Source organism: Pelmatolapia mariae, linkage group LG7, assembly GCF_036321145.2.
Source record: "Pelmatolapia mariae isolate MD_Pm_ZW linkage group LG7, Pm_UMD_F_2, whole genome shotgun sequence".
In the NCBI taxonomy this organism is placed as follows: Eukaryota; Metazoa; Chordata; class Actinopteri; order Cichliformes; family Cichlidae; genus Pelmatolapia; species Pelmatolapia mariae.
The window spans coordinates 38,509,992-38,517,459 of record NC_086233.1 but is presented as its reverse complement, the minus strand read 5'-3'; positions in this window follow the sequence as shown (position 1 = coordinate 38,517,459).

Here is a 7,468-nt window from a genome sequence, read left to right as displayed (position 1 = left end):
ACTCAGGAATGGGGTCACTGATTGATCCTGGATTCCTGGTTTATTGAACTTTCTTTGTGTTTGACATTGCAGTGACGATGTGTTTAAAAAAAAGAAAGAAAGAAATAATAGGGGGAAATCCTTTGTTATATTCTACCACAACGGAAGGGTATCTGGAATACCATATTCATGATAAAAACCTGTATTCATCTGACAGTAATAGTTTATAGAAGCTGTAGATTTAAAAGAAAAAAGAAAAAAAGCTTTTATTCCAAACTTTTGAGGGTCTGCTAATGTTACAGCCCAGGTAATATGCTGTGTTGTGTTGGGAATAAGTCTTGGAGCCGTAAATACAGGACTCTAAGAGAATGCATGTAAAAGTTTAAAAATACTAAAAGAGAAAAAGCAAACTGGTCCAGTGAAGTTAGTCCAGCTGGTAGACAGGTGTTGAGGGCTGTACAGAGGCAGCAAGAGGTGGAGCCCAGCATTCAATCTTATATCATTTTTTTGTTTTTTCTCTCCCTTTATTCTCCCTGTGTTTGCCGCTCTGTAATTACACCAGCTGCTTGTGTTGGTTTTCTCTTTCTCTCTGTTTTCGCTCCCTCGCACCTGACATTCTTTTAATGCTCGCTCTACTCTCTCCTCCCTTCACACTCCCTTTTCCCTCCAAAAAGATGCTCAACCTGCTGAAATACCACACAGATTGCAAAATGTTTTGTGCTGACTTGTTGAATATATCAGTAAAAGGGGCCTCAAAAATCACAGAATAAACAGGAATTTGCAAATCCACAGCTGAACTGTAATTTGATCCTTTCTGCAATGATAACGCGAACTGCACTTACTTTTATGTGGGACCAGTTGTTGTGGTATTTTTACATTATTTTAACCTAGGTTTCTCCAAGTTTTTGATTCTTTGACATCCAAAGGTTTTTTTCTTCCTGTAAGAAATTACACATGTTAGCAAGTCATTATGTGTTTTAAAAACATGCACATTTTTATGTACAATTCATCTGCCACAAAACACCTTCCCTTTCATGTGCCCCGGTTAAACCCAGGTTTTATTTTACCAAGCTGATAAACACCTTCATGATGATTCATTTTTGTAGTCAGAGTCAAAATTAATTATATGGCACATTTAAAACAACAACTGTTGACCAAGATGCTGTACATTTAAGATCATCCAAAGAGATAAAAATATAGACAATATAGCTGATATTATTTAGGAAAAGAAGCATAAAACTGAGCCACAAATGCACGATTTGTTTTTTATACTTTATCATAGATTTCTGTGATTAATAATTCAGAAAAGCTTTTAAATGGTAAAATGGCCTGTATTTGTATAGCGCTTTACTAGTCCCTAAGGACCCCAAAGCGCTTTACACATTCAGTCATTCACCCATTCACACACTGGTGATGGCTACATTGTAGCCACAGCCACCCTGGGGCACACTGACTGAGGCGAGGCTGCCGGACACTGGCGCCACCAGGCCCTCTGACCACCACCAGTAGTCAACGGGTGAAGTGTCTTGCCCAAGGACACAATGACCCAGACTGTCCAAGCCGGGCCTCGAACCGGCTCGAACCTTCTGATTACAAGGCGAACTCCCAAATCTTGAGCCACGATCGCCCGATAAAGGTTTTAATGATTAGCAAAAAGGTCTTTGACAAATGCTTTTAGCACTACATAAATATTATTATGATTGTTATCCCCAAAGGTTGTTAAACACCAACATCTTCTCTGGAACCCTTGAACCAGTCACCCTAAATAACCTTTGACCACTTTTCATTTTATGGCCAATCATCATCTTAAGTGATTTGTGAATCATTTACAGTTATTCAAACGGGATAGGAGGCCTAGAAAGATAAAATGGACAAAGCAATAATCATAAAAACAGGTGGGCAGATACCACAGGACAGATCTCTATTCAGATATAAAACAGGAAAGATTTCACCATTACATCCCACAGTCAGTTATCCTGTTTTATTAAATGGATCTAATGCCTACATGATGCAGACAAAGTAGGAGCAAGCCATTACCCACTACCTCCAATATATTTGTGTAGCACCATGTCTTGGTGTTTCTATTAGCAGCTGGTTTGATATTAAAAGAGTTTTTAAAAGAACATTTCAAAGCTAAATTGATGGTGGTGTTCTGGGGCCACTAGGAGCACCAGAACAAGTTAATATGCCTAATAATATTGATAACATATACTGACATCTGATTTTAATTCAGCTTTAGTCTCAGCCAGTTTTTAATGAAAATCTACTTAAAAGATGCATTTAAGGTCAGGTACCATGTACAGTCATAATCTAAGGGAATTTCTTGAAAACATTTCACTTTTCATCCAAGAAGCTTCTTAACTTCAACCCCCTCTGTTCAATGTTTTTCAAGTATCACACTGGTTTTACCGCAAAACTCAAGTGACAATGACCCAAACCTTTTTTCACACCTTGACTCATGTGATTAGGCATATAACTAGTTAAATGCCTGGGACTCTCCACCATTTGGTGTTAGAACTGAAGAAGTCTCTTGGATGAGAGGTGAAATGTCGTCAAGAAATTTAAAGAAATCTAGTTGCTTTCTTTTCAAGCTCCTGAGGTTATGACCTGGATGGCTGAGAACCTACACAGACATGTACAGTCATAGTTGAGACAAAAGCTCTTTAGTGGATCCAATAGCTGATACCACACAACTGAAGACTTATTTCTTAGGATCTTTCACATAAATTTATTGTTGAACAAAAAATGCTCTAAGCCAGGAAATGAATCCAAATTCCAAAGATGGTATGCCACCGCACGTGCATAAATGATCCTACCCATTGCACACACCAGGGTGGTTGTAGCTCAGGAGGTATAAAATGTTCTCTCTTAACATTTTATACCTATAACATTTTATGGGTCAATCCCTGGCTTGACATAATCATTGTAACAGATGAGTTTTCTCTCAGCCAGTGTGTGCGATATATATATATGTGTGTGTAGCATAAATGTACACAGGCTGACTGACTTGAAGGATTTTTCTTACACTAACTTGATGTTGTTTTCAGGCTTTTTAAGTTGGTAAAGATTTGCTTGATAGTTGTCTTTACAGACAATGAACTTCATTTGGGATATAATCCTGCAAAATCCTTGTGCCTTCTGTTTATAACGCTAATCCAAGGATATTACACTCACATTATTCTTGCAACACTGATTAAGTATTCAAAATTAAAAAGAGCTGTAACTCTTCTATTACAGTATGTATGAAATGGACCCACCCCTGGGTCCACTGCATGTGTATATACACTCTATATGCATATATGTCTACTTCAACTTCAGTAATCACTTCTTCCAAACCACCAGTGTCTCTCTTAGACACCATTCCAATAAAACTGCTCAAAGAAGTCCTATGATTGATTAATGCTGCAATCTGCTCAATGTATCTATTATTGGGATACATACCACAAATGTTTAAGGTGGCAGCAATTAGGCCTCTATTTAAAAATCCATCTCCTGACCCACCTGTTTTCGCTAAATATAGGCCTCTATCGCTAACCTTCCTTTTTTCCTTTTAGAAAGGAGAGTACAGTACAGAAACAGCATTGCTCTTCTTATGGCCTTTGCCAGTTGACTCATATCTGTGTTTGTTTTGGCTGCTCTTCATTGGTTCCCAGTTAAATCCAGAATTCAGAAAATCCTGCTCCTCACATACAAAGTCTTGAATAATCAGGCCCCATCTTATCTTAAAGACCTCATAGTACTTTATCGGCCCACTAGAGCACTCCTCTCTCAGACTGCAGGCTTACTTGTGGTTCCCAGAGTATTTAAAAGTAGAATGGGAGGGAGAGCTTCAGCTTTCAGGCCCTTCTTCTGTTGAATCACCTTCAGCTTAACTTTCCTTTTTGACAAAACATATAGTTAGGACTGAATCAGGTGACCCTGAATTCTCCCTTTGTTATGCTGCAATAGGTCTAGGCTGCTGGGAGCTTCCCGTAATGTGCTGTGTAGAGTTTCTTCTTCATTCACTTCTTTTCACTCACTCTGTTCATACACCTCTCTCCATTTAATCATTAGTTATTATTCATCTCTGGCTCTCTTCCACAGCATGCCTTTGTACTGTCTTTCTCCTCTCAACCCAAGCCAGTCTTATTCAAGATGACAGATACTTCAGTTATTTTTAGTTATTTCAGTTATTTTTAGATATTTTTCTCCATGTAGTAATGTTCAGTTACTACATGGAGAACATTAATAGTGCACTATTAAAATATTATTTTATCAGACAAGTGATTATTCTATAGTTATGTCATTACAGACTATTATGTTATGATTATGCAACAGTGCATATGTTTCCTACCCATAATCCTTTAATAGACAGGATATCCTTATAGGATTAGAATTAAACAGCATATCGTTCATTGCCTGCTCATGCACTCTCTCTCTCTCTCTCTCTCTCTCTCTCTCACACACACACACACACACACACACACACACACACACACACACACACACACACACACACACACACAAACACACAATAACTGGCATTAAGCATGGCCTCATTTTCCCAACTACTGGTTCAATAAGGAGATGGCTGGTCCATCTTGCCCCACTTTTTGAACAATAGACACACCAGGGGTCACATAGACTCAAGGCTGTGGGAAAGGAGAATACAGAGAATGTGTGAAGGACAGAGGGATAGCGGAATTGGGCTGGGAGACAGAAAATGAGCAGAGTCGGGGGTGAATGTATGGGTTCAGAGAAAAAATAAATAATGGCTATCAGGACAACATCATTTTTCTAATATTTTAGTGATCATTTCTCTAATTAAATCATTGGAACTGTCTTTCTGTCTGACACAGCAATGTATGCCATCTTATCTGTAGATATTTACACTTTGCAAGTATGACCAAATGATCACACAATATTGCAAGGACAGTGGCAATTTATTTACAATGTCTACAATTCCTTGTGGAGCGCACCAACAACCTTGTTGGTGCTTAGCTCTCCTCTCTCTGGTCCCAGCTGCCCTGCCAGCCTCCTTGGCACTGCCCCCTTGAACTCACTGCACCACCCCTTCTCTGAAGCAGAGTCGCAGACCACACCCCGTCACATACCCCCATCACCCAACTTAAGCTGGAGAGCCATCCGGCTGACCTTACACCCCCTACTCCCTATTCCACACACACCCCTCCCACCTCCACAGCCACGGCAATCTGTGCCCCTGGCCTACGGACCACCTTGAACTTAAATGGGTGGCTCTAGATGCCACCGGGTGATCCCAGTGCATCCATGCAGTTGAACCATCGCAGCTGGACATAATTCAATTAAATTCATTTTTATTTATGAAAAGTCAAATCACAACAACAGTCTCCTTATCTCCTTATTGAAAGGTAGACCCTACAATAATACATAAAGAAAAGAACCCAACAATCAAAATTGGTTTCAAGAGACAGATACCCTCTCTACTTTTAAGATTAAGCTGAAGACATTCCTTTGTTACAAAGCTTATAATTAGGGCTATATACACATGAGGATCAGGTGACCTTCAATCCTTTCTTAGTTATGCTTCAATATACTTGGGTTTCTGGGGGCTTCCCATGATGCACTGAGTGTTTCTCCTTCTCTCACCCCTTCACTCACTGTGTGTTTATATACAGTGAGTGAAGTGGAAGGGGAATTTAATTATGAGTAATTATTCATCTCTGGCTTTCTTCCACAGCATGCCTTTTGTCTTGTCTCCCTCCCCTCACCCCAACTGGTCGCAGCAGATGGCTGCCCCTCCCTGAGCCTGGTTCTGCTGGAGATTTCTTCCTGTTAAAAGGCAGTTTTCCCTTCCCACTGTTGCCAAAGTGCTTGCTCATACGTGGTCGTCTGATAGTTGGGTTCTCTCTGTATTATTGTAGGGTCTACCTTACAGTATAAAGCACCTGAAGGTGACTGTTGTTATGATTTGGTGCTGTTTAAATAAATTGAAATCGATTTAAAATTGAAATGAGCAAAACAAAACAACTCATAAATCTGTGTGTGTGTGTGTGTGTGTGTGTGTGTGTGTGTGTGTGTGTGTGTGTGTGTGTGTGTGATAGCCTGGGGGATCAGCAAGACGCTGATCGGCCATTTCTACCTTTTTCTCTCTCTCTCGCTCTCTCTCTCCTCATCTCTGTTGCCGGGGCGGATCTCATTGTGGGTTCACGCCCTCGGCCCACGCCTGAAGAACACACCTGATGCCCATCAAGGCGATTGGCATTTAAGCCAGGAGGAGTCTGCTGGTCTTCGCTGGATAGTTGTCTACCACGCGTCAGTGAGAGTCAAGCTACAGCTCAAGCTAAGTCAAGTGTCTATTGTGAACATTCTAACTCATTCTCGTTTCCTCGCCTACAGACCTCCTGGATAACCTTCCCTGTGTGAATCTTTGTGTCAAGTGTGGAGAAAGGAACTGCGGTCGTGAGTGTGGAGAGTTGGAGAACGAGTGATTCCCCCCTTTGGATTTCCCTAGAGCCCCGTCCCCCACATTGTTGTATATAGCACTGCCCTGCACTTCCTGTATATACACCTGGTGAACTCTGTAAATAAATTCTTGTGTTCAGCTGATTCTGGAGTCCTGCGCTTGAGTCCCCCACGTTGAACCGTAACAGTGTGTGTGTGTGTGTGTGCGTGCGTGTGCGTGTGTGTGTGTGTGTATGTGTGTGTGTATACACTTGGATACGTTGTCGATGGACAACGGCTTAGAGTTAAGATTATAATTAAGTTTGTATGCATGTGTCATGATCTGTCTCATGTGTCATGCGCAGATTGTGATGGAGAGAGGAATCAAATGCAGACGTGTAGATACAGGATTGGACTTAACAAAAAGCCAGCCATTTATTTAGGCTGGGTGAAAAACCAAACTAGACCCAAAAAAAGGCAAAAGGAGACTCAGACTTTACTGAACTAGGCAAAACGAAATCTTCAGAATATAGAACATTAAACCTGGAACAAGGACAAGACACATGGAGGGAGGTGAACTGACGTTCCTGCGAAGGACAAAGGGGAACTGATACAGTATATATACACATGAGGATTATTAGGGAAAGTGGAGACACATGGCAACACAGGAGGGACAAATGAGGCATAACAAGACAGGGGAAGCAAAACCGCACACAATGCACAAGAGACAAGGGACTGTCAAAATGAAACAGGAAGTAGCACGCACACCAAGTCTCAGACAAGGACACGAAGGCTTGACACTAAGATAAACAAACATGGGAACACATGACAGTCTGGGGTATACAGGATGAAAATGGAAAGAAGACATGGAGACAGAGCACAGAGACATGAAAGGGATGAGAGAGAGAGAGACATGAGGATGAGAGACAGCGAGAGTGAGAGGGTGAGAGACATGACTGGGATAAGAGAGAGAGAGGGAGAGAGACATGACAGACCTGAGGGGATACCAAGGAACAAAACATAGAGACCAGACCAAGGGAACAGGAGCATAAACTGATAACCCTAAAGTAACTTAAAACTAAACTAG